At 34.7% G+C, this 27,843-nt stretch overlaps 1 protein-coding gene and 1 long non-coding RNA gene across 4 annotated transcripts in view; one reads left to right on the forward strand and one right to left on the reverse strand.

Annotated features, from left to right (window-relative positions):
• The window catches only part of LOC410756 (regulating synaptic membrane exocytosis protein 1), a 145,519-nt gene that overhangs the window by 17,588 nt on the left and 100,088 nt on the right, over positions 1 to 27,843 (forward strand). The window lies entirely within an intron of this gene.
• LOC102656083 lies at positions 12,158 to 13,320 on the reverse strand. Its single transcript, XR_003306530.1, has 3 exons — positions 12,693 to 13,320; positions 12,445 to 12,553; positions 12,158 to 12,285 (listed from the first exon to the last, which is right to left on the reverse strand). It is a non-coding gene; the product is annotated as an uncharacterized LOC102656083 (long non-coding RNA).

Below are 27,843 nucleotides of genomic sequence, written 5' to 3' on the forward strand. Positions count from 1 at the left end.
ATTCGTTCCTCTAATCCCCGAGATTCGATGCCGCGATTTTCTCTCCGCCCGGGATAAACTCGAGCCCGGGGGTAACCCGAAATAACCAATACGGATAGGGAATTGCAATAATACACGGGAATGGAAACATCCTGGAAACAAGAGAGGAGAGGCGCGTATGAAGAAGCGCGGAATAACGAACCGATCGAAAACCGCCGCCATGATTATGAAACGAGCGCGTAAGTTGAAACTTGCCAGTTCTCTCTCTTTCTCGTGACTCGTAAATGTTCGAACGGTGCTCGATAACTTGTCACAGATGTACAAGCTTGTAGGCGATATTTCGAGCGGAAATTCGAGCGCGGCTCGATCGATCGGAGCAGCCAAACATTCGCTTCGATTCGCTCCTTCCTTCGTATTCCGCTTGTACTCGTTAAAAACAACGATGAAAAGTAATTTCCAATTTTCCAACTCGTTAACGCATCGCGTAACATGGCACTCTCTCTGTCGGTTAATCGGGGCCCGCAAGTTTTTGAGCGCTTTAAAAAGAAAAAGAAAAAAGTGTACCGTGCATATATGCAGTTTTTAATTCAGTATTTGCACAAAGTATTCTTAAATATTTATATGTAATTAAATTATATATATTTCTTATATATATATTTGTTAATAGACTTTTTTAACATTGTTATTCGTTATAGAATTAAATCGATTAATTATTATTTACTTTGAATAACGCTTCAGATTATCTCTGGTTCCGCTCCTTTTTCCATTCGACATTTACGTTTTTCTGTCGCCAATTTCTTCTCGCCTTTTTCTATTACTGTCTTTTAATTCCCTTGGATTGTCGATCGAGTCGTAAAAAACGAGGTATCTCGTGACATATTGTAACGTGTTAATGGTAATTTAAAAACTAGAGAAAATAGAGTTTTCTTTCACATCGTTCGCAAAGTTGGAACGCAATGACTGTTTCTTCGTTCGCTTGTTTAAAACAAATCGGATATCGTTCAAGCATTCGCGAACGAGCATATTTGAGCATCGAATCTGATTAATCCTTTCGTGCAAAAATCGAAGCGCACGCGTTTTTCTTTTCCCCTTTTAGAAACAAACGCTTCGAGTCTGCCTTTTCCAGACCTCGTATAACGTTTCAACGTCACGCCAGATCCTTCCCTTTCGAAAGGACACGTAACTTTTCAATGAGTCGTGCAAACGCAGCCACGTCACCCTCTTATCGGCCACGAATCGAACAGTTGGAGGCCTGCCCAATTCTCCTCTGACCGGTTTTTACGACGGTCTCTTATCGGCGGCCAAATTATTCTCCGGCCGATCTTTATCCACTCCAAGGGTGGCCGACCTTCGATCTCCGATACGATTGTTTCCCCTCCAAACGGTCCTATTCCCCGATCGCTAATGGAGCCGTATCGCCATCGTTAACGGGCTCGTTAATTCCTTCTTGAAGCGGCCGATCATCCTGTTGGGATCCTCTTGTACGCTCCACGATTTTATTCGAAAATTGCGTTCAATTTTAACTATTTTACGGACACAGTGAATTATATAGATATTCGCGTGACGAGGGGTTTTAAACATGTATTTGAGAAATTTAATTTTTCGCTTTTTCTTTTTTCTTTTTTTGAAAAGTATTTAAGAAATTGGAATAATATACAGAGGTGTATTGTATAGTTTCCAAATGTGGAGAAAATTAACACTAATTTTCCGAAATCGGATAAAACTAAGTTACATCAGATTTCTCTGTTCAAGTTAAGAATAGAAAGTTAGTTTACAATTATTTTTTGTTTCTCGTAACGTCGATTAAAAAGAATTATAGTAATTTTGAGTAATATTTCATTCGAAATTTTTATACAGTGAATTATATAGATATTTGTGTGAGGAGGGGTTTTAAATATATATTTGAGAAATTTAATTTTTCGCTCTTTCTTTTTTCTTTTTTTGAGAAGTATTTAAGAAATTGGAATAATACACAGAGGTGTATTGTATAGTTTCCAAACGTGGAGAAAATTAACGCTTAAGAATAGAAAGTTGGTTTACAATTATTTTTTATTTCTCATAACGTCGATTAAAAAGAATTATAGTAATTTTGAGTAATATTTCATTCGAAATTTTTATACAATGATTATATAGATATTCATGTGAGGAGAGATTTTAAACATGTATTTGAGAAATTTAATTTTTCACTAATCCTTTTTTCTTCTTTTGAGAAGTATTTAAGAAATTGAAATAATACACAGAGGTGTATTATATAGTTTCCAAACGTGGAGAAAATTAACGATTAAGAATAGAAAGTTGGTTTACAATTATTTTTTGTTTCTCGTAACGTCGATTAAAAAGAATTATAGTAATTTTGAGTAATATTTCATTCGAAATTTTTATACAGTGAATTATATAGATATTTGTGTGATGAGGGGTTTTAAAAATATATTTGAGAAATTTAATTTTTCGCTAATCGTTTTCTCTTTTTCTTTTTTCTTTTTCTCGTAACGTCGATTAAATTATACGAAAGGTTGTTATAAAAACAACTTTCGGTCCAATTTAATATTCAACAAGCAATCGATCAATTATTTTTATTTTTTTGCTTCCAACGAATTACTTCGAAACTATACTCAATATATAATATCCTCTATCACTCGTTCCGTAGAATAATTACATTATAATTACATCTTCATAATTATCAGAGTCTCTAATAATTCTTTCACAAATATCCACGATTAATTTATTTCGACGATGGAAAATCGTTCGATATAAATCTCTCTCTTCTTCTTCTTCTTCTTCTTCTTATATTTTCATTTAAGAAGATAAGGACAAGGATTGAAGGAGGGATTTGCGGCGAAAAGGGCGAATTCTCAAAGGGAAGTGGAATTCTTGTTAGCTATTCACAGGGAAATTACTGAACACGCGGGAGAGTTTGAGATCTGGAGAGAGAAAGAGAGAGAGAGAGAGATCTGATGTAACTTAGTTTTATCCGATTTCGGAAAATTAGTGTTTAACGTTTAGCGGCGGAGTTTCTGGCTCTGTCTGAAAATTTGCTTTTGATTGCATTGTTGTGTTGTGTTTCGTCAACATCCTCCCCTTTCAACATTCCTCCGTGATCGAACATCTCTCCTCGATTCTCTTCTGCTTCTTCTTCTTCAGTATATAACATATTTCGAAAACGACGCGATATTATCTCCTTCAGTGAGAAAAATCTTTCTTCTATTACGATATAAAATCGGTAAAAATTTTATCAAGAATCCTGTACGACGCGTTTTCCAAGATTCCAAATCTGCTCGAAAGAGAGATATACCGTGAGAATCGACTTCTCGGATCCCTTTCCTTTCCTTCCTCCTTCGATAAAACTCGCTCGAACCGAGCGATGGCAACCTTTATTCGCGGAATATTTTAGCGATCGTCCCCTCCTCGAAGCTTTCGAGGGAGGATCCTCTCTTTTTTAAGAGATGATAAAAAACAAATGCGGCAGCATCGCTCCGAGAAAATATTCCCCGCCGTTCGAATCGTTTTAAAGGGCGAGATATATCGCCAGGACGTGCGTGCAATTACGATCGGCCACGTTAAATTTTTCCACGAATTGAATTTATCTGTCCCTCTCTCTCTCTCTCTCTCTCTTTTTCTTCTTCTTTCCTTCCCTCCCCTTTTCCACGTTTGAATAGAAAATGTTGGAAGGAACGTGTAAACCTTCGTTGTAATTCCAACCGCGAACGACCTCAGGGGATCCGTTTCCCGAAATATCGAGAAACAAGCAGCTTCGCGAGCGTGGAAACACTTTCCGCATACGGAAAACGAACGAGGTCAATTTTCGAAATAAAAATTATCTTAATGTACTTCCTTCCTTCCGTGTATATCGATAGATATCAATTTTAATTTTGAATCAATCGTCCATTGATTAAAATCTGTTGATTTTTGCAAATAACGCTCGTGTTACTGCGCCCGTTCAACAAACTCGTTCCAAATTTTCCAAATACCAGCTCTCACTGTTCTTCGTTCTCAGGAACATTTAGCTACGCGCGCACGAACGTATTCGTATTATTGTCATCTCTGTCGGGCGAAAAATTCTTGTTTCTCTCATGTTACGTTCATCGAATGATCGAATGAAACGTTCAACGCGTAAAAGTTTTCTTTTCCGATTTGGAAATAGGTCGGCGAAAAAAAAAGGAATTCTACTTTCACCGTGGAAAGTTAAAAAAGAAAAAAAAGAAATTGTAAAATCCGTCGACGTAACAACGTGTACGTGTACGTGTAGGAGAATGCGGTAAGTATATATACTTTTTTCGAGCATGGGTATTTTAATATGGTCCTGTATCGCGTTTTTCTACCTTCTCGAAACTGGGAACGAGCTATTACGAAATCCGTTTAACTAACTTTATTTCCGCCGATTTTACGCGAGAGTACATTCGCGTATCTGAGAGAGAGAAAGAGAGAGAAAGAGAGAGTAGATAATGGCGAATATAACAGAGGAACAGACTTTAATTCCGAATCGTTTTCATCCTTTGAGAGAGACATTTTTTTCGTGAATTTTTTGCGAGGTTTGTATTAAAAAAAGCAATTAATTTACGTAATTATTTATCGCGAAACGCAATGATAAAAAAGAAAGAGAGAGAGAAAGGAAGAAAAATATAGTAATTCCTTCATTATCCGTTCCAGAACAATATCACATTACTAAAAATACTATACAAAAATCCTTCTCTTTCCGTTTCCCGCCAGCGTTTCCGTTATATTTTCTCTGTTTTTTTTAAATAAAAACCACCTCGTCACGGTCCACCCATGGAAACACGATCCTTTCAATCAAAAATTTCGCGCCGTCATTTCCGCGCCGGCTAAACGGGATCACGAGAGTTGTAAAAATCTTCGTCACGCCATTTTTTCCACGAGATTTATGCTCCCTCCCCTCCCCCCCATTGTCAACGCGTAAAAAAAACGAATTTCCTACACCTAACGACCCGTGATATTGTCTCCAACGACACGCGATCTCTATTTCCTACCTTGACAACGCTATATACTTTACTCGTGTATTCTACTGCTGTCGAATACGTTTGTCACATCGTTTCCGACAATTTCTAATTACTTTCCTACGAATTTCCTACGAATAATTTTAAATTTCACGGTAAAGTCACTTTCGTATATGCGTGAAATAATTATTTCTGTAACTATTCTATAACTAATAATATTTCTAGAAATTTCTTACGAATTTTGATATTTGAAAAATTCCATATACATGTGTATAAAGAAATATCCGGCGGATGCAATCGTCGAAAATAATAACATTTCTTACAACTTGCACGCAATTATTATTTACGAATTATTCTAGAAATTCGAAATTTCCCTACGAAATCATTTACCGACTCCAATCACCGACTTGTTATTCAATTCATCCTCCGTTACGTTTCCGTCGAAACGTTATTAGTTCCGTTAATAGTTCCGCACACTTGGTCGAAGGATCGGGACGGTTCAATTGGACGAGGCAGCGGATTGCTGTCGAGCGAAACTGAACTGCTATCTCTATTTTTCTCTTCTCCTCTCTTTCCCCCCCTCTCTCGTTCCGGCCACGTTGCCGTTCTTCTTTTTCCGCGATACAGGGCGGCAAATGGGCGGCTTTCACGATGAATAGGATACGATGTACATAAATTTGAATTTATGGCACGGAGAGAGTTTGCAGCGGCTATTAAGCGAGATCGTAATCCGCAGCCAATTCCCCGTGAAAAATTCTCGCCGACGAACGAATCTTTGTTCCCTCTGGTGGCCGGCCGGTGATTCGGCAGAGAGAGAGAGGGGACAGGAGATTTGCGAAACGAACGAGCGAAACGGAAATCGAGTCGCGAGATATTTTCCAAACTCGGCTTCCCTTCTCGATGTTAACCTTTCTATGTTTACCTTTGCGCGTTGCGTATTGCGCATCGCTTTGCTTTTTCTCGCGGTTTCGGTGGAAAGGAGGGGGAAGAAGCTTCTCGATTGTCTTCAATCTCTCGCGAGTTTCACTCGATTATTATTAAAGCTATAAGTTGGGGAGAAGTTGGTTAGTCGGATTGAGTGATAATTTTTATTGTTTCGCATGTGTATACGTATGCGTGCATTGGCGTTTTAACGAGATTTTTAAGGGAGAATTTAAGAAGAGATTTGTTTTGCGAATATCGTTTTTAATGAAAGAGTCGTGGAAAAGGATGGAATTCGGTTCGGATGAATTTAATATGATTCGTAAGTTAATCGGATAGGAATAATTTTTCACGGCAAAAGTATCGGCGCTTTGATTCTGCGGTTTTCAAAGGGGAAAGAGATTCGATAGTTTTTTTTTTTTCAGGCAGGAATTTTTTTTCAATTTAAAAATATTTTCACTTGATCGTTTCGAAAAAATTATTCGGAACGAGATGAACGAAGAATTTAATACATACAGGTTGGTATTTTAATCCGATGAGCATTTTTGTACGCGTTTTTTAGCTGTTTACGAATAAAAATGAGATAGGCAGGTTATTAAAGATTTTTAAAATATGAAGAACGAAAAATTTTTTAATATCCTCAGTCATTATAACGAATCGTAAGAATAAATTTGTTTGCTAAGAGAAAAGTCGGACATATATATATATTTTCTTTTTATATATTTATTATTACTAGAGAAATTTATAAATTATATTTCCTTAAAAATTGATACGTTTTTCAGAAAAGAGGAAGCACTTGGAATCTGACTTGCAATGGTATTATGTTTAGAACAATTTATAAAGAATTCATAGTAACTTGACAATTGCGGATATCACAGATTAGTGGATTAGATTTTGAAATTAAACATGCATTAACAACTCGATCTGGTGTATTCAATTCTAAATCCTTATGCAATTTGATACAAACAATCAAAGTTTCTGATAATTAGATTCTCTTAACATTTTATATTTTATCGAAAATTTATTCAAAAAGAATAAAGATGTCACTTAATATTTCATACAGTCCTTTTTAAGCGATTTTACCTCTTCTCTTATCTTTCAAAAAAAGTTATTCTGAATTGAAATTTTAAAACGCGATATAATGGTATAAATAATAAATTTTGAAAACTTCGCGTTGATTACTCCGAGCTTAGTTTTCTCCGGATAATAAACAAATAAGGATGATGTTTCGCGAAGAAAAAGAAGTAAAAAAAGCTAACCAATGTTGATCCTTATGAAACTTTACGAGTTTATAAGGTAACGCAAAGGATACCAATTTTTTTTTCTTAACCACGATAATGCAAGTTTAAGGGATAAAAGTTCCTTAACTTGAAAGTTTCACCGAGGATATCTCGAAAACTGTCGGGGACAAAGTTGCGTAGCTGTTTTAACGGGAAATAACACGGCGTGTAAATTCGCGAAAGAGTTCGGATGTAAAAGAAAGTCGAAACGTCGAATACAATTATTTCGAAATTATCATCGTTACGATATATTTCTGAAAAATTATTTACCTCGTCTGTATTAAGAAAAAAAGACGTACCATTTCGTTTCGTAAATTTCAATATCGAGTTTTTAGGAATGAGAATAAATCGCCAGTAATAAATACGTAAATTGTTTGTGCAGATGGTGGCATCAATTTCTGATAATTCAATAAATAATTACGATACTAATTATTATAATTATTACAAATTGGGGGGGAGGGGATGGTTTGTTTTAATTATTAATAAAAGGCAAACACGATTATAAAGCATAATTGAATATTAATTCAGGTAAAATATTATTACGATTGGCTTTGCGTATAAACTGCATAAATTGATTTTTTTCCTTTTTCTTTTTCTGATCGCGCTCTTCACCGATGCTTCTTTACAAATCTATTTTTCCTTCTCTCATTTTTTCTTCTCGACTCGTTTCATTCATGGGTCGAGAACAAATTTTGATTTACAATTTTTCCACGTAGCAAAATGTTTATCTCTTGGATTTCAAAATATACAAAAGCATCGATTCATAGTTTTTTGTTCATAGGATCATCAAAAACGGTTCTTTTCACTATTTAACACAACAAACGTTACACGAAACTGTTCCAAATCTTTTCATCGTGCCAAGAATAGCACGATGTTTCTATTTTAAACGTGAAATAAAATATGAGATAAATATATAAACGAATATATTTTTCAATTGTTTCAATTGCTTTTTGGCGAATGTTTTGTTACATTTTCACTTTTACTAAAAAACAATTACAAATTTATCTCACTCGATTCTTTCTTTTCCTTCTCCAAATCCAAAGCAAATATCATCTTGTTAAACTTTTCAAAATTAAAGATGCTGCTCTCATCCACTCTACTTTCATCGATCATTTCCCGAACAGTTTTCATTCCATTCCTCAAATTCCATTCGCAAAGCATCCGTGTGAACGATATCTCTTGCTCGAAAAATAAGTGAATAGAAGCCAAGAGGAAACGCAATGGGACGACGAGAATTTTCGAAACGAGGGACAAAATTTCAACCAATTAATAACGTTCGACGTTCAAACACGATGGGATACGAGTTGAGATGGGTCGACGTTTCAAAATCTGTTATCAAAATATCATCACGGATTCGAAAGGATTTGAAAGGATTTGAAAAAAAAAGAGATACGATTCGATTCGATACGTGTGAAATATGTAATCAAAATTTTTATGAAATTTAATGCAGAAATGAGAGAGGAACGAATTTCCTTTCTGAAATAAACGTTTCTTCGTGATTCAAAAATCAGAAATCTTAACCTTAACTTTCGACAGACATCATATTCGTTCTCGAAGCTTATGCAAATTATTTGCGTGTTATAACGCGTGTGTGATGATCATGTATCATTGTCTCGAGAGTATCAAGCTACGAGTTGTTCCATAATATTATTTGCGTTTCTTCGACGGAGGATCGTGTAACGCCGATCGGCATATCGCGAAACTGTTTAAATTATTTATGAAACGAGACACGTTAATGAAGAAGGAACGAAAGTTAAACTTCGCGCGGGGATCGAAAAACGTGGGAAGGAATGGTAATGAAATCGAGGAATAATTAATTTGCTTAATTAGAAGTGTAAAGTGAAAAGATGAAAGGGATGATTGGAATATTGAAAATTGATACGAACGTCCAGACTCTCGTTCTTTGAACGAAAATGAAAAAGAATCTAAATTCATTTTATTTTTCCCTCCCCCGAATTATTTCGAAGTTATTAATCGTGGGATAAACTCGCTGAAATTTTAACACTTTAAATAAATTAACAAATTAATAAATTAGAACGTACGAAATTGGAATGAAAACACAGATGAATGCACGAGAGAGAGGGGAAGAAAAAAAGAGGAAAATATAGTTTAAGAAGGTGGGCAGGTTCAAAAAATTGAACGGTACGCGCTATACAAATTTTCCATTTGTTTCGAACGTCAATCTAGTTTGTTATTTCATAAAATTCCTCTCTCTCTCTCTCTCTCTCTGTTCACCACGTGTTTCCACCGAAACACCAGCGGATCCCAATTATTGACGAAACAAAAAAAGCATATATATATATAAGCAAAGTGCCTACGGTCAATTTTAATTACTTTACTGATTGCACGTTATGAAACACGTGGCCACGTTGCTTTTTTTCACGTGTTCCGACACGTGTCCTCGAATAACTTCTTTCTTCCCTTTCCAATATTTTTCTTTTCAATAACTTTCTTCCCTCCTTCGTGACATCGCTTAAAAACGAAATATCCTTCGAAAATCAAATTCCTCTCAAAATTTCCAAAAATACTCGCACGATTAATTAATAATACAATGGAGTCTCGTTTCTACAATTTTCGTGTCATCATCACGTATCATTTCTAGTATATTTCAACCATAATCTTGCCGGAATTGAGAGACTCCAATCTCCTCCCAATTCCCACGAAATGAACTGAAAACTTTTTCCATTCCAGAAAAATCTCACTGCCTCGAATCAAAAGATAAATCAAAGAAGCTATTAATATACACACACGCACATTTATATATATACTACATTATTTCGTAATTATCGAATCGCTCGCCGCAGAAGCGAGGAAACGAAGCGGCGACGCGTGGATTATTCGATCGCGTGCACGTGCCGCCGATTCCTCGACGAGCGCGTAAACACCGACGACCCATCCGACGCACGGTTTCCCTCCACGGTATATAAATCGAGCGACTGCGGTCACGCGGAAACTCGAGCTGATCCGAATGCGTTTAATTAAAATGGAAATGTAATTACGGATCGCGGGGCGGGAATAGCGTTGGGGTGCTCGTTTCACGGTCAAAGATGCCACCCACCGCCGCGCGGATCGTGAGATTCGACGCAGGAGGAACATTCGAATAAGCGGATTTGTCACGGAAAGTGGTGACGAAACGGCTGGCTGTTCGTTGGATGGGGGTGCGCGCGCGTTTCTGCGAATTCGATCGAATTTCGATACGAACACGCGTTAATGTAATTATACGGAGCTGTAATATCGTGATGTATCGTGGGGAAAGCCGTGTCAATTTTCCATCCCGATAACGATTGCAACGTTCGTTGAAAAGGTTTTTTCGAAGTAAAGTATTTCATTAGAATTTCTTTTTTTTTCTTCAAATGAATACGAAACGTTCTCAATCTGAACGTTCGTTACGCGCGAATATGAATTCGCATTATTTGCAAGAGAATTTTTCATGAGTATAATATAAAAAGGAACATGTTTTGTATAATTGTTATCTCGTGTCAACATTTATTCTCCTATTTTTCCTTATCGAATAAATGAATTTAAAAAAAAAACGTGAAATAACGTGAAGTAGATCGCAAAATAGTCAGTTTCTTAATATAATTTTTCGAATTAACAATTTGAAACTAAATACAGAAACTGATTCGATTGATTGTTGCGTCCAATAATAATTAACAAATTTCGCATCTTTTTCGAGGAGATATCAATCATCTCTTCCTCTCTTTACCCCCACGATTTTCGTTTTTCAAAAAGTTCCACCGAAATTCCAACTCTATTTTCGATCCCCTTATCCACGAATACGCACAGGAAGGGAAGAAGAAGAGGAAGAGAAGAGCGAACGTTGTTCTGAAGTTGGCTTGAACGTTGGGGGGAGGAGAAGGGGGGGTATGGGAGGTGAAAACGGAAACGGACGAGGACAACGGCTCGAGCTAACGGATGTGAGCTTACAAGCAAAGCTTTTTCTCGCGAAAGCTTGGAGAGTTGGGAGAGGGGTGGGGTGGGGGCGACTATGGCCAACTACGCTACACGCACTCGGTTTCACCCTACCGATCAATAGCTACAGGTGGCAGCCATTTCCTAGCCAACGGCTGCTTCCACCGCTCCCGCCAACGCTCCGTCTTTCCCTTTAACTCTATCATTTCACCCCTCCCTCGGCATTTCTTCCCTTTTTTCTTCCGTCCCATCTCCCTCCACTCTCTCTCCTCCCACGTGAAATTTCGTCTCTGATAAACCTCATGATAAACCTTTGGAATTTCGCGTTTCTCGAACTGGAGGTGAGAAGAGATGAAAAAGAGAAGAGAGAGACAGTAGAGAAATTTTTATTCGGTGAAACGAACGTATGAATGTTGCTCCTTGCTGATAGTAAAAAAGATGGGTCGAGATTCTGAGCGTATTCTCTTGACCGAGTATCGGGCCGTTTGGAATATGAATATATATTAATACGCGTAATACATCATTTTATCATATTATCCATAATCCTTACGAAATATCTAAAATAACGTGAACTGGGAATTTGTGGATTTATTTATTAATAAATCTTGAACTGTCAGGGTTCACGAAATCTTGGGAAAAGATTCGATATGTTAATGTTTCGAGTGTTACCGCAATGCAATGTGAACGATAAACAAGAATTTATCGTACGTGATTTCGGATTATACGGATAGATCGTGTAAATCGCGTCTGGATGGAGTCGAGCGTGGGGCGATATAATCTCGATGGTTTTAATTAAAATGGGTTGGGCTCGAATTATTTGCCCCGTGCAAAGCTCGCGCGACCAACGCCACTATTTGTTTAAATAATCCATTGCCAAGTTTTTTTTTAGATCGGTGATAATCTTGATAAAATCTCCGTCTTCGTAGACGAGAGAATATTTATGGAGTTTCTTCTTCTTTATTTTCTTTTCTTTTTTTTTTTTTTTTAAGATTACTTTTCTTTCTTTTAATAATACTTTGAATTGCAACTGAATTTCATTGGAGGATATAAACGATGGGCAAAAATGAAACGAATGTCACAAATATGTCTCAATATTTAAGCATCTTGCACTTACCTCGTAGCATGAATCAGTATTAAAGTTATATTTTTCCTTTCTCAAGAGATACTCTGAATATATCGCGATCCCAACCATAAATAATAACGAGAATGTAGAAGAATTGTGAATCAAGGAAATTCAGATCCTAGTTTAGATCGAATAAAATGGCGATGATAAATAACGCTGTTTCGTGTTTCGCTTCGTAAGAAAAATCTTATGTAAATTAAGCATACGTGATAAAAAAAAAAAATCTACGTAAAGTTATCAAAAAATTATTTCTTTTTGATAAAAGATACAAACATACCTTATTCGCTTCATTTTCGAATTAATTGTTGTAAAAGAGTTACTACTTTTTTTTTTTTTTGACAAATTAGCGCATATCCGAAAGGCTGGTTTCCACATAGCTGCACATTCTATGTCAACCAATTCATCGGATGAAAAGTCAATATCCAGTTCGTTGACCAGTTAAAGGGAAAAAGGAAAAAGAAAAAAAAAAAGAAAAACAAAAGTACACACGTATGCATAGAATATGGGAAAAAGAAATTTACGAACCGAGTCGATACTTGGACGATGATATCGAGGCCTTTATACGAAGTCTCTGTTCGCGCAACAGTTTCCCTTTTCACACACGTAGTAGGCCACAAGCTTCCACTAACATTATTATCCGAATACGTCGAAACGAGCATGCGTGCTTTGAGTTATAGACAATGTTGTTAGTACGTACCCATAACCTAAAATTACAAGTGGGCGGAATTGAAAATATAATGATAATCCACTTCCTAATTTACCGATATACTCGTGAAAACTAATTTCTAGGATAGAGACTAGGGAATTTAAATCTAAGGAGTTTACAATACATAATACGATATGATAAATTTTTTCTTCTATTACGTTGTGTCATACGCGTTTTTACAGTTTATCAGGTTATATTTTTACCTTTAATATTGTGATAAATTTGTGATATCGTATTTTATAGGCTGTTATTAATAATAACGTCGAAGAGTGAAGCTTCGTTTTAGTAACAATATCAATTTATATGATTCTTTTATAGACAGTGGAAGAGGATAGTTGTTGTTATAACCTAGAAGACGATGTAGCGAGTTTTTAAAAATATTTTGAAAGAGACAATACCGATACATTTTGTAATTGTGAAAAATAATAAAATAAATTGCGAATAAAATAAAATGTAATTGTGAAAAATAATTTCTATCATCAATAGTTGAAAGTTTTAATTAAATCGAAACGATGATGAATTTGTACATGGAAAATAAATAATTGTTTGATATTTACGCGCTAATGTTCTCGAAACGAAAATTGTTCTATGTTAAATATGTTCGTTTTTTTTTATTCCCAATAAAAATATACTTTTGAAATGTGTGTGAAATAACGAATTTAACAGACACGTGTGCTAACGTTTCTTAACGAGATCATAATTTATCGCGAAATTTCATTTAATTTCGAGGTTACGAGACATCGGGGACGACAATAATTTGACATAAAATTTCATTTCATTCCTAGATTACGTGATTATTCCATTCACAGAAGACACACCTTTCCTCGTTGCTTTCATAATTACGATACGTGTACGTGTAGATATTTATTGCCAATCGCTCGAATTTTGAAACGAAATGTATAATCCGGGCACGATCCATTTGACTCGTATACGAAATTGAAAAAAAAAAAAAAGAATTATTTTTAATTAGCGTGGCGTGCAAGCTTGCGCGAGGTGTGTCTTGAATCGGATCGAATCGAAATGGATTGAAAAAAAAACGAACGGAACGTTACACGGAACGTGGAACGTTAATTCCCTCGTCGAAATTCTCTCGATGTTAATCCTTTACACTTTCCGCTTTAGTTTGCATACGGCAACGAAATTTGAAATTTCGAATTTGTTTCTCGCGAATTTATTACGATTTCGATCGACGATACATTTTTTCCTCTCGATTAATTCAATTCAAAAGTATCGTATGAAATATTTCTAAATTACGTAAAAATTACGTTAAACTAACCAAACTTGTGGAATTCCAAAGTTGATTACGAGTGTATCGAATTTGAAAATTTGACTCCTCTAGTGAAAGACGAAGGTTTGTTTATCAAATTTTTTTATTTATACAGTAACTTTCGTTCTTTAAAATTCTACGACAGTTTAATTTTTCCGTGAAATAAAACTATGTTAAGAGATTAATTAAACTGCAGTTTCATTTATCAGTTGCGTTTCGTTTAAACATAAAATTAGTACTTCGTTAGTTATTCAAATTCAATTAATTCGAGAATACGAGTATTTACGAGCGAGATTTTTATTTTGTTTCCCTTCACTGGATTCCTCGTCGGAGATAGCATCATTAATAAATCTTCCTCAGAGTGACTGGACAGGCTCGACCAACTACAACGAGAAAAACCATATTTTATTGTTTCCATCGAGAAGACAAATTCCCGACGTGCTCGAAGCTGTCCTAATGCGTGTAACGTTGACATCTTTTTTTTTGCTGATCTGATCTTTTCTGACGTTGCGATAATTTTGACTTATGATACGTTCTTGTTACGAAAAACTGTAACGTTAAATTGCATTAGCCGATGAAACTTAGACGATTCGAGCGAAAATTCAGACGAATAACAGCGATGCAAAGAGATGGATTTTAGTTATCAAACAAAGATAAATCTTCTCTTTTGTAGTTCTCGAAAATGTTCTCGACTTGCCACGTGGAGAAAGTTTGCGTGAAACAAATTGATCCCTTGCTTCGTGCTGCGAGAAGGCATGATCCTAAAAGGGATCATCTATTATGCATGGAAAGTTATTCGATAGCAGGATTAATTTTTTACTTTACCCATATAGAAAACTATTCTGCCAAAGTTATAAGGATGGGGGCGAACCGGTAAAAATATCGAAAACTATCTAATTTTTTACTCGACGAAATTAATATTTATAAAGATTATTCTATCTAAAAAAGTTGCAAGGCTGAGCAATCATTAATTAAAATATCGATGTCGAGATTGAAGAGTCCAGTCTATGATCAGTCAGTTAAATCGTGAAGTATTGCCTTTGATATCAGGTTTGTAGAATGTTCGAACGAGCGAGGATCGAGTTGGCAGGTTTTAATCGAGTCGATCGATCGGCCGACACCGCACAAAAGCCTCTCAGAATAGGATGCGAGGTAAAGAAGGGCTTTGACGATTCTGAAATACGACCAGAATTCAGTGAATTACCACTTGGAATATTTTCGAGCACGCGAAACTTCTCTCATTGGATATTTAAAACTTTCCTTCTTTTTTTCTCTTCTCTTCTCTTCTCTCTTCTCTTCTTTTTTTTCCCTTCCTCTCCCGTTCGACAGCCGCTCCGTTGGATTATCGAATCGATGATAGGGAGAGAAGAATTAGCCGCGCCTACGAGCTTTTTACGTTCGATTCCACTGATTAACCATTCGCTACTCGGTTATATTACCATGATCATGCCAAATCAATGGAGACACGGTATGCATTATTCATTTCAATTACGGCCAACTTCTTTTCGCTGTTTAATATTAATACGATCTTTTTTTACTCTTTTTCTTCTTTTTTTCCCTCTTTTTTTTTTCTTTCTTCTTTGTTCTATACACCACGTATTACTTCGGGAGATATATCTGGGTCACTATCATATTTATTCTCATTATCGACGTTGCTTTATTCAGATTTGCTTGTTAGATTTTACAACCCTGCTCGGCCGAGAATATCGAATCGGATGATGAATATTTCATGATATTTGACTTACAATTTTTCTTCAACGTGTGTGATTACGATAATTTATAAATCGATTGATTGGGGAGGGGAAGGTTGATATTAGTAATTATTTTTAAATATATATAAAAATAAAATATTAATTTAAATATTCGTTCGAAAGTTTATAGTCGATACGAATTTTAATTTGTGAAATAAAAGTAGTAGATATTTTATATAAATTATCTCGCATAATAAAATTGCGTTAAAAAACAATTTGGTTTAATAATCTTTCGCTTTAATTGGTGTAATAAGAGCGAAACATAGTTACGAATATATCCTGTTCATCAGCTGCAATTCAAACTCGAATTTCTGAGAGCTTGTAAAGCTCTTCCTACGTAACCAGACCTACCACACACGATCTAAATTATTAACGAAGTTTTTTCCCCCCATTTAATAATCAAATAGATAGATGTATTGTCGTGACGAAAATTAATTTCACCTGTGATATTCACCTTTTTATAATTTTATTTTCCAAATTTATTTACAAAATTTTCAGATTTACTCATTACGATTCGTTACTGTAATTGAAAGTTACTATAATTGTAGGGTGAAAAAATTCGTGAAACGAGAATGAACGAAGATGAAATAGAAGTTAGAGAGACTATTCACGGATTAATTGGATAAATATTGACGATAAAATGGGTCACGTGGTGTGGCCATGTTTTTGTCAAAGAGGATTAAGATAATTCAGAGCAGATTCGTTTTCAACTTCATCGTAGCAAATTCCTCTACATCTGTTGGCTTTATAGGTTATTGTCGTTACACGTCCTCCCCTTTAACCCCCTCTGCTCCACGATTTAATACGTGGTATATGACAAAGTATCTTACTTACCACGGCAAACAACCACAGCTTTCTAATTGAATCACGAGCCTGACTCGTGTTTGTTAACTACAACCTGTACCTGAAATTCGAAGCAGGTGATTATTCCCGTTTCCCTCTTTCATCTAATATTTTATGATTATGTTTACAAAGACAGAAATCTGACGTTAAATCAGAAATCCAATAAATATTTTTAAGAAATTTCCATTTCCTTCTCTCCTCAGAAATTGAATATTAACAAAAGGCTTCGTTTCGTTTTATGCAAGAGACGTTTTTGCGCAGAAACTTTGCATTTAGGTTAGGTTAGGTTAGGTTCTCTTTCATCTAATAATATTTTATGATTATATTTATAAAGACAGAAATCTGACGTTATCCAATAAATATTTTCAATTTTTAAGAAATTTCCATTTCCTTCTCTCCTCAGAAATTAAATATTAACACCCATTAACAAAAGGCTTCGTTTCGTTTTATGCAAGAGACGTTTTTACGCAGAAACTTTGCGTTTAAGTTAGGTTAGGTTAGGTTCTCTTTCATCTAATATTTTATGATTATATTTATAAAGACAGAAATCTGACGTTATCCAATAAATATTTTCAATTTTTAAGAAATTTCCATTTCCTTCTCTCTTCAGAAATTGAATATTAACAAAAGGCTTCGTTTCGTTTTATGCAAGAGACGTTTTCGCGCAGAAACTTTGCGTTTAGGTTAGGTTAGGTTCTCTTTCATCTAATAATAGTTTATGATTATATTTATAAAGACAGAAATTTGACATTATCCAATAAATATTTTCAATTTTTAAGAAATTTCCATTTCCTTCTCTCTTCAGAAATTATGAATATTAACACCCACCAACAAAAGGCTTCGTTTCGTTTTATGCAAGAGACGTTTTTACGCAGAAACTTTGCGTTTAAGTTAGGTTAGGTTAGGTTCTCTTTCATCTAATATTTTATGATTATATTTATAAAGACAGAAATCTGACGTTATCCAATAAATATTTTCAATTTTTAAGAAATTTCCATTTCCTTCTCTCTTCAGAAATTGAATATTAACAAAAGGCTTCGTTTCGTTTTATGCAAGAGACGTTTTCGCGCAGAAACTTTGCGTTTAGGTTAGGTTAGGTTCTCTTTCATCTAATAATAGTTTATGATTATATTTATAAAGACAGAAATTTGACATTATCCAATAAATATTTTCAATTTTTAAGAAATTTCCATTTCCTTTTCTCCTCAGAAATTGAATATTAACAAAAGGCTTCGTTTCGTTTTATGCAAAAAACGTTTTCGCGCAGAAATTTTGCGTTTAGGTTAGGTTAGATTAGGTTAGGTTGGGCGATAAATGGAAGCGATATTCGAAGATTGAAGACACTCGGATTGCGTTCACTTGACTGTTAATCATAGCGATAACTTCGTTAATTCGAAACTGATGAATATCGAGGGGCTCGTTGAAATTAAACTCAGAAATTCAAAAACATTTCATGAGGCAATCGAAAAAATACAATTTGTTTTCCAATTTTTCTCGATCGATGGCATACAAGTTCGAATAATGGGAGGAGTGACTAGACAAAATTATTTTTCTTTGGTTTTGAATTTACATGGAGATCTAATTTTTAGAAAATATTGCTTTTAAAATTAACATTGTGTTTAATTGTAGTATAGATTCGAATTGTTAAATAACTGCACAAAATATGTGCGTGCCAGGCAGTTAATTTAGAAAACGCTTCGTATTTGACAAACACGTACGATAAAATGGATCTTGAGAATCGAAAATGAATAATTTAACAAAATAACGATAAAAATAATAAAACTGAAAATTATAAAATGAAAAAAAGCACTGTAAAAAGATTGCATCAAAGGTCAAAGAAAGGAATAAAAAAATTGCCAATTAAAATTAGAAATATCATTATATATATATATTATAATATAAGATAGGTTAAAAGTAATCTATAAATATAATGGCTAGATTAAAAGAATCCATTCTGCTATGCCCGTACATAGCATGGGCGGTCATTGAAATTAATTTTAATATAGTTTCGCAAACTTTTGCGAATCAAATATGACAGTGAATGAATGAGAAAAAGTAGAAAGTTTCTACATTTCGTTCTTATTATATTAACGTGGAACGATGTGAAAAAGTATAAAAGAAATCACGGAAAAATGGTTACATTGTGCGGATTTCTAATATACACGAGGTAATTAAAACCAAAAAACTTATCGATAATCTATAAACGATTTAAATTAAAAATGTTTCAACGTATAATAATATAATATTATATCCGTTATAAAATTGAAATTTCAAATGCTTCTTAATCATATTTAATTATATTTCTCACTGAATCGAATATCGATAAATCATCGATCAATTCTCCTTATATATCTTCTTCAATCGAAACCCGTTTAAAAAAAGGACTTAAAATTGTTAACCGAGAGCAAGTGTTTGAAAATGAATTGAAACTGCTCGATAACGATCCCTTCCTCATCCACCGAAACACGCGAAACAACTCAACCCCCTTTCGCCCTCCGTCCACTCCATTTTTACAAAATCGTGAAACGATCTTTCACCCCTGCTCGACGTTTCATGTCACCGGGTTAATTCGCGTACATAGAGAGAGAGAGATTAAACGACTCGGGTAAGGCAATCTTGACAAAAGCAATTTCCTTCGGCCGGCCGGCCGGCCGTGTGTGCACGTGTGTACCTCCTCGACAACCCTTCGCGAGTGGTCTTCGGCCGAGTCGTCGTTACGACTCGACTCGTAATCCCGACATATTGATTAAACCGCATATATCGTCGATCCATTTCCCTTCGTTTAACTGGAACAGGCTGCCAGGTTAGTGGAACGAATCCTTTCCACTGAATATTTCCGGAGGAACTTGATATGTGTGTGTATGTGTGTGTGCATACACGCGCGCGCTCGGTATTCTTGGTTCGATGTTTATTTTATTTCTCGCCATTTCGAATTCTACGAAATGAGAAGATCGACGGCATTTTTCAATAATCTCCTCGATATTCGCCACGGGATATTCTACGATAATCGAGTAGCGTCGATCTTCTTATTTTTGTTCGAAGGTATCCTTGTTATTAAAAATACATATTTTCGAGATCGAGACAATGTTTTATACACGCGATATTTTTTTTCCTGAGGGATATGTAATTTCAATTTTTAATTTATCTTTAAGATTATTATCTCGAGACTCTTAGATTTTTTCTTTTTTAACAAAAGTGTAGATTTGTTTTTTACATTCGTTCGAACGAATGTTTTTCTGCAAGTTTTTGATGTATAATTTAAACGCGAGAGACAACGGGACGGTGATGTAATGACACGTTGAAAAATTTTGTATTAACGGATTACGGGAATTATGAGAAGCGTGTACAGGCTTTTTACGCGTAAACGAGCAATTTGATTTTATTACATCGGTGTTCCATAAGGATTAACATATATGCAATAGCAATATGCAAATTAACCGCCGCGAGAATATACAAAACGACGGATAGGAGTTTTATTATATCCCCGCAAGAACTTCCCATAAATTATACAATTTAAACTGTCAGTTTCGTTATCTTTTATTTATTTAATTATTATTTTTTTTCATTATTAATATTAAATTCGGAATGTTTAAAACATCCTCCACGATTATCCCTTTCACAGGCTATTTTTGTTTTACCACTATTATTATTCACGCATAATAATTCCTGCTTTATAATTTTAAAAAAGGAATTAGAATAAAAAATATTTCAATTACGAAATTTTTTCGTAATTACGATATAATATTCGTTTCGATTCGTGGCAACGTTTTGAACTTTTATATTATATATATATTATTATTGTTCACGCATAATAATTCCTGCTTTATAATTTTAAAAATTAGAATAAAAAATATTTCAATTACGAAATTTTTTTCGAATTACGATACAATATTCGTTTCGATTCGTGGCAACGTTTTGAACTTTTATATTATATATATATATTATTATTGTTCACGCATAATAATTCCTGCTTTATAATTTTTTAAAAAAGGAATTAGAATAAAAAATATTTCAATTACGAAATTTTTTTCCGAATTACGATACAATATTCGTTTCGATTCGTGGCAACGTTTTGAACTTTTATATTATATATATATTATTATTGTTCACGCATAATAATTCCCGCTTTATAATTTTAAAAAAGGAATTAGAAAAAAATATTTCAATTACGAATTTTTTTTCCGAATTACGATATAATATTCGTTTCGATTCGTGGCAACGTTTTGAACTTTTATATTATATATATATTATTATTGTTCACGCATAATAATTCCTGCTTTATAATTTTAAAAAAGGAATTAGAATAAAAAATATTTCAATTATGAAATTTTTTCCGAATTACGATATAATATCCGTTTCGATTCGTGGCAACGTTTTGAACTTTTATATTATATATATATTATTATTGTTCACGCATGATAATTCCTGCTTTATAATTTTAAAAAAGGAATTAGAATAAAAAATATTTCAATTACGAAATTTTTTCCGAATTACGATATAATATTCGTTTCGATTCGTGGCAACGTTTTGAACTTTTGTACGGTTTAAACAACGATATGAAGAAATTTTGGGGATTATGATAGAAAACAGGGAAGAGAAGGGTTTGCTTGAATTTCTATCGCGCGTACGAGAATGACGAAACGGTTTGCGAGAAAACATTCTCGGCCCGTAGCATATATTTGAGATACAGTTTCTCGTCGAGAGTATACAGCCCGAGGAGAAATTACGTGTATGCCAATATTTTTCATATTACCGCGTAAAGAAAAAAAAGAAAGAAAAAAAAGAAAAAACGTGGAAGGGGAAAGAATTCAACGCGATATGCAACACAATCATAATTCCAAGTTTATGATACAGCGAGAAAGATTCTTTGAATCTATATAAAGAATGTTCGTATTGTTACGTACGTTCGAAAATATAACATTCGTTCAACAAGGGAAATACAAGGGATAAACTTTTCACGTTCGATATTTTATCAATATTTTAGGATATTTATAAATATCGTGTCGGAAATTCCGTGTTCAATTCATTTTAAAATTATACCACTCCTTTTTGTCCGTGATATCACAATTTTAATATCTAAATTTGACTCTTTCGCGCCGAATAATCCAAACTTTACAAGATTATCGACAATCATCGAACGGGATATATAATCGTCTTGTAATATTTCACCGACGAGACGTCGCTTATCCTCGTAGATATTAAACGCGATCGATTATCGAAACATTTTCTTCGAAATAGCATCGGGTTACTTTTCCCCCTCCCCTTCGTCCGGTAAGAAAAAAAAAAGAGGAGGGGAAGGAAAATAATAATATCGAGGCGGAGTAATCTCGAAGACTGTTGGACGTCCCATTTGTTTCGTGGAACGAGGACAAAATATCGTCGGTGTGTAGTGGCGCGTTGGACGTCCGCAACAAGTAGTAACAGTCGGTGCTTGGGCAGACGCCAAGTAGTTGGGAAGCGGACTAAGACGACGGCATTGTTGGATATCCGACATTGGGCTGGAATATCGGCCGCCGGTGTTTCGTATCGATTTACGCCCCTCTTGAAAACCTGTTTAGCATTAAGAATCCTTGGTGATTCCTTTGGCGAACAACTGAAGTGGTGTGCAACGAAACGAGATTGATTCTCGATAATTGAAGATCCAGATGGAAATTTTGTTTTCTTTTTTTATAATTGTTCGAGGATCGAGGGGGAGAGAAAAATTGTTTTTTCAGAAAATTTAATAATGAATGTTAAAGAGAGGAAAATCGAATCGAAAAGGATAAAATGTAAATGTAATGTAATTTTTTTTTTCTTTTTTGTTATAAAGACTTGGTCGATGGCTTAGATTTATAGACAATCGTTTCGAAACCTTTGATTGTAAAAGGTTTCTCCCTTCCACAATCCACAACGTTCTCTCTTTTAGCGTAACAGTACTTAGAAGATTGGTTGACGCCTTTAAAGGGGATTTAGAGAAAGAAGAATGTTTCGAATTGTCACTCGATAAAATACAGCCGGATAAATGTATAAATTGCTCGCTCCCCCTCTCTTCCTCGGCAAATGTAATTGTACTTTCTTCTCAATAATTATAAAAAAGGAAAATCCTTTCGGAACAGATGATTATTATATCGTTCAATTTAATTTTAACCAAAGGAAATTTTAATTTGTGGAGTAGAATGAATTTAAAAGTCAATATACTTGATCGACAATCGTTCTTGACGAGTCTCCTTTTTCAAAAGTACAAAAAGAAGACACATTGAATCTTTTATTGCTAACAATTTAAAAAAAGATCATTCCTTTTATAAATTACTTATTGCGAGGAAAATGTGCAAAGGAATTGAGCATAAACTTTCAACGACAATCTGGATCCTTATTTCAATTTTCTCCAAAAATATCAAAAATCTGAAATTTTTATCTTTCGAATAATTTATAAAAAAAAAGAAAAAATAAATTTTTTACAGTAATAAGAACTACTTTTGCAATTAATTTGATCGTGGATCTCTTTTTAGAGTCTTCTTTAAGCAAAAAAGAGAAAAAAAAAATAAAACGGAGAAAGATTTGTCTTCTCCTCTTTGCGAACATCGTAATCCCTGTGTACAAGCCAGACCTGGATTCACGGTACGCCGATCTTTCCAATCGCAATTTATCACGATTGGTCTCTAAGAAACATCGATTGGGAACAGTTATAAGCCTTCTTCTTTCACGTTTAAAAAGGATTAAAAAAATTCGTCTCCTTGCTTTTATACTTGTGCCCTCGATCTTCGTCTTCCTTCTTAACCTCGAATTTCATCGATAGTTTCTTACCTTTCCCTCTTTCGAATCGCTTCCATTATTCCATCCTTTTACTCTCGGAAGTGAAATATCGAATAATATCGAAATTTAATAATAAAAAAAAAAAAAATACTCGAGTATTATTCAAAGAGAACGAGAAATAAAAATAAAATAATATTTAGAAAATTCGAATAAATTAGGATCTTCGGATAGAATTACTCCTCGAAATTATCGATAAAATGCAAAACTGTTGGATAATCGAGAGGAAAATAAGGAATCTTGCCAACAACAATCATTCTATTTTATTTATAAATTTCCTTCCTTCCCTTTGCAAAATTATCCTGTCGAATTTCCTAATTTCTTTTTTTTTTCGAATATAAAAAAAAAAAGCCTCGGATTTCCATCGAAGAAGAGAAATTGAATTGAAATATCGCCGTGGAAATTCATTTACGTTCGAATCGCATTTTACGTTATTACGTTATACGATATTGAACACCGTTGTTCCACGATGCAACTTCGTTTTACAGCTCTCCGCCATTAATAACATGATCTTTGATGATTTTCCGTTATATAGGGTTCCATATCCCTGGCGTGATAACCATCCGATAAGTAGATTCACCCTTGCGATACAACAAAGACATCGATCCGAAATCCCGAATCGAGTCGAGGAGAAAAATTTTTTTCCTCTCCTCTCCTTTTTCACTTTTTTCCTTTCCTTTCCTTTTTTTCTTCTCCATCGACCTCGAGAGATCGGAAAAGGTTTTTCCCTCCGTGACCCGAAGAAACGGTGAATATACGGTCCGATTAAGCGAAGTCTTTCTCTCCTATTCAAAGAGGAGCACTATTCAATTAACGAAGAAATGAAGTTTTTTCCTTTCTTTTTTTCTTTTTTCTTAATGGAAATATTACAAGATTCATCGCGACGTTTTTGAAAAATCATTAAACATCAAATTCATTTTGAAACGAATTTTGTTATAATTTTATGAAATATATATGTATATTTTGATTTTAATTTTTTAAAATCGTTACCTTCGTTCTCTCGAATCTCGTTCTTTCTTCCTTCGTTTTTTTTCTCCTTCTTTCTCCTTTCTTCCTTTTTTCTCCTCGCATTTTTATACACATTTTCTCACGCTGACTCTCCTTTGATCTCTCTCTCGGGGTCGAGCCGGGCTTTTTCAATAGTATCTATTTTTAAATTATATTTTTGTTGCCCCTTTGTAACTTTGTAACTTTTTTTTTTTTTTTCCACCCAGTACGTAGAAATTTATGTGATTTCATCGTCGACCGGTCTCTTCCAAAAGAAAACATATATGTATATTATATATGTGTACACAAGTTATGGTTAATATATATAGCAGCGAGTATCGATATATTCATTCGAAGATATATATATTTTAATGGATAGAATCTTTTTCAACTTTCTTTCAAGAGGATATTTTCATTTATCTCCCTCCTCCTTTATTCTTCTCCTCTCCCATTTTAAAATAGTAGATCGAATTTGAGTAAGAGTCTAAAGCAGGATGACGTCTGAGAAAGTTTTTGCGTTGGAAAGTGATATTTCAAAACGGGATCAAGTTTTTATTAAAGCGTTTTTTACGTCGCCGAACGCGATCCAAAGATATTTTTGCATATTATTGGACGCGCTTTTTTCCCTGAAAGAATAAAAAAACAATCAAAAAATTTCACTCGTACAACTTTACTTGTTATATCGTCGTCCGAGTTAATAATATTTTCGTGTTGAAAAAAAAAAAATAAAAAAAATTTATCGCAGCAACCCGAGAAGCTTGACATTTTCAAATTTCGCCAATAATTTTTATAATCGACGAGAGAGAAAGAGGGGGGATAACTTATTTTATACCAGATCGGTTTATTTTTGCGAAAAAAGGAGAAAAGTTTTGCAACTGTTTTTCAAATTGGAAATTGATTTTTGAAATATATATTTTTTGACACGCGCGCATAAAAGATTCGTCGGGGAAAATATCGTTGTTCCGGAAGCACTTTCAAATAATCAAGAAATTTAATAACGTCGTATTAAAAGGGTTTTAACTAGGATAAAAATATTATCTTTCGAGAAACACATTGACAGTTGACGACAGTACGCTATTACGCGTCTCGTGTGGAGTAGCTGGCTGAACTATCAACATGAAACAGTTATTGATCACTTTCAAGAAGAAGGAAATGTTTATTCTTGGAAATTTTAAATCGAATGCTTGATTAGAAAAAAAAAATTATCGCAGAACAACATTTGTTTTATTTTTATCTTCTCCATTTTTCGTTTACATTTTTTTCCCAAAATTAATTTTCGTCTCTTCACCGAAAAAGAAAAAAATCAGATCAAACTTTACAATCGCGATCCCTCGATCTATTAATTCCACTCGAAACGAAAATATTCCATCTCGAACAGCCGACACCATCCTGCGAGTCCCATCTCGAGAACGTAATACCAGCAATATATATCAAAATATATCTCAACGACTCGATTTTACGGCGAGAAGGATGGAGAGGCCTTTCATTTCGCTTTTCCTTACTTTCTCGATCGAGGTCTCGTAACATCTGTTTAACCGCGTATCGCGGTAATTTATTCGCCCTGTAAACCCACGTATCCCTCCTCCTCCTTCTGTCATTCGTAGGAATATTCGTGGGAAAGCGACACCGACGAGGGGTTCGCCAAACTTTCTCTTCCTTGCAAAAGTTTTCGCGTGAGTTATCGATAAAAATTTGGACGAGGGATCTTGGGCGAGGCGTGGTAAAACTTGGCTGCTAGCGTTTCGAAATGTTTAAATATTTCGAAGGAAGGCAAATTTATTTTTCGCCGTGAAATATATTCGTCGTGTATCGCGTATCCTCGAAACGAAATATATCTTAGAGATTAATGAGGAAAATTTAATGATGAATACGAATAAAGTTATTGCTTTGTTCAAAACATAATTTTATAATAATTGGAAATAATGGCAGGTTATGTATGGAAAAGGAATATATAACATTCGAAATTTTTACTATTTTTCAACTAGTTATTTAGTCCAATTTTCGAATAAAATCGAATAGAATCAGGATAGGAATAAGAAGGAGATTAATAAAAATGGAAACGAAAATTGCCATAGCGTGAAATTGCGTGTTAATTGGACGTGGGAAGAGGATGAAGATGATTTGACGTCTTTCTTCCAGCGATGAAAGAAGGTGGAAAGGGAGAGGTGGCGTGGAATTTCAAGCATGACGCTCATAATGGTCTGGGCCACGTATTAGTTTATCTCGTGATGATCCCAACGGACGAGGTCCAACTTCTTGGCAATTCTACGACGCTGCGTGCTCTTCTCCCAGGAATGCTCGTCCACGTTCTGCACGGTTGTCGAGAAAGAAATTGCGCGCCGATTTTAAAATTAATTATCGAGATCGGTAATGAAATGGAACGAACGTTGATGGAAACTGATACGCCGCCGTTCCAAGATGCTTTAGAAGTAGGATATTAGAAAATTAGGTCGATCCCGTTTTCCATGAATACTTGATATTATGCAATTTTTGTTTGTTATCGAAAACTTTTATTATTCCTTTATTCAGTATTTTAACAGTTTAAAAAAAAAAAAAAAACAGTTGAAAAACATTTGTTCATTTCGGAAACACGATCGTGAGTACGGAATTATAAAGCCATTGTGTTACCATTGTGTTGCCACCTTTTCATACAAATTGTTTTTATTTCTTCTCTCTCTTTTTTTTTCTCTCTCCCTCTCGATGAAACGCGTCCCATCTCGCGCCATGAAACCCGACACTTTTCGCAATTGATCGTTGTGACAAACCATTTCATCTCTATCAATCGCGTATCGATTCCTTATTTAGACGTTGCGCGACAACTATCCGATCTTCGCGCAATTCCTCCGTGAATGGAGATCCAACTTAGGGAAAATATCGAGAGCTTTCCTTTCCTCGTATAAACTGATCCTTCTTCTTTCTTACTTTTGTAGAGAGAGAGAAACTTTTATTCTTTATTTATTATACTCGCAAATATCTCTTCCATTATATTACCAGGTCTTTTACGATCGAATTAAACTCGAAAAACTGTCGCAGATAAAAGAAGGAAGGAATAATTTTTCCTTTCGAATCGTTCTGAGATACGAAATAACTAGGGTTATCGATGAGAAATATCGATGAACGTTATTCCAAAGCGGCTTTAATATCCGTTCAAAGAGTCGTAGAAAGAGAGAGTTTGAAAGAAAGCTTGGCCGGCTACTACGAATTTCGACCCGATTTCCAATATCTTCAACCTCGTTCACACGTCAAATTCTTCCATTCTTTCCTACATCCGGACCGAATTTCAATTCTGAACGCTTCTTCTCCCGTCAACTCGATTTAATATTCGAGCCCAAC

This window comes from Apis mellifera, linkage group LG1, assembly GCF_003254395.2.
Source record: "Apis mellifera strain DH4 linkage group LG1, Amel_HAv3.1, whole genome shotgun sequence".
Classification (NCBI taxonomy): Eukaryota; Metazoa; Arthropoda; class Insecta; order Hymenoptera; family Apidae; genus Apis; species Apis mellifera.